We start from the raw sequence: 1,114 nt of genomic DNA on the forward strand, positions 1-1,114 counted from the left end.
CATTGGTGTATATGCAATCCAAGGGTATGGTGCTTGATGTACCCAAAATTGACATGTGCCGAGATGTTTGTGAGTCATGTCAATTTTGGGTACATCAAGCACCATACCCTTGGATTGCATATACACCAATGAACTAAGGTTGTAATGATCGAATCTTTTGTGCCAAAGCTAAGTATCACTCATTTCAACATTGAAAGAGCAGCTTTCAGCAGAATAGTATGAAATTGGAAAGGAATTGCCAATCATGCTAATTTTAGCTACTTCATAACCTTTAGTATCATAAATGACACATTTTTTATCCTTAAAAGTAAGTTAATAATTATTGTGAAGCAACTAAGCAACACTCAACAAATTTTGAGTTAGGCTTGGCACATAAAGAACATCGTTTATGATTTTCATACCTTTGTCCGTATGGAATTTAACTAATCCTTTTCCTTGAGCTTGCACCAATGCACCACATCCAAGCTTTACTTTGGTCTTATCAGACCTGTCCAGGCTAACAAACAGATTTTCATCAATTGCCATATGCCTTGTGCATGCACTATCGACATACCAATTATATCGATCAACCTCCTCCTCTATTTTTTCAACTTGGTGATCTTCCGCAAAATATTCTCATTGAAAAGACTGGCCACTTTGAGTTTGCTTTTGCCTGTAATACTTCTCAATGTGCCCATACTTCTTGCAGTATATGCATTGAATATGAGACCTCTTGGACTTCTTCCAACGATTCTTCTCCAAGTGGTTTGTCTTCTTACAAATACCACAAGGTGGAAATTTTTCTCTCCTCGACAATTCACCTTGGTATCCACCATATTTCACCTTTCCAGAGTGATCTAAAGAGACTATTTTGCCTTTCTTTTGTTGCTTGAATTTATGCCTTACTTGAAAGGCATCTTCAACTGTCCCTTCACTTATCATGGTTACTCGTTGCTTTTGGATTTGTAATTTAGAGATCAGCTCAGCTATTGAAAGAGTAGTCAAGTCACAAGACTCTTCAATAGCTGAGATTTTTGATTCAAACTTATCCGGAAGGCTGACCATGTCTTCTCTACAACCTTCTGATCTGGAAAGTTTTCACAAAGTATCCTTATTTGGTTCACAATATCCATCA

This window comes from Capsicum annuum, chromosome 9 (assembly GCF_002878395.1).
Source record: "Capsicum annuum cultivar UCD-10X-F1 chromosome 9, UCD10Xv1.1, whole genome shotgun sequence".
Taxonomy (NCBI): Eukaryota; Viridiplantae; Streptophyta; class Magnoliopsida; order Solanales; family Solanaceae; genus Capsicum; species Capsicum annuum.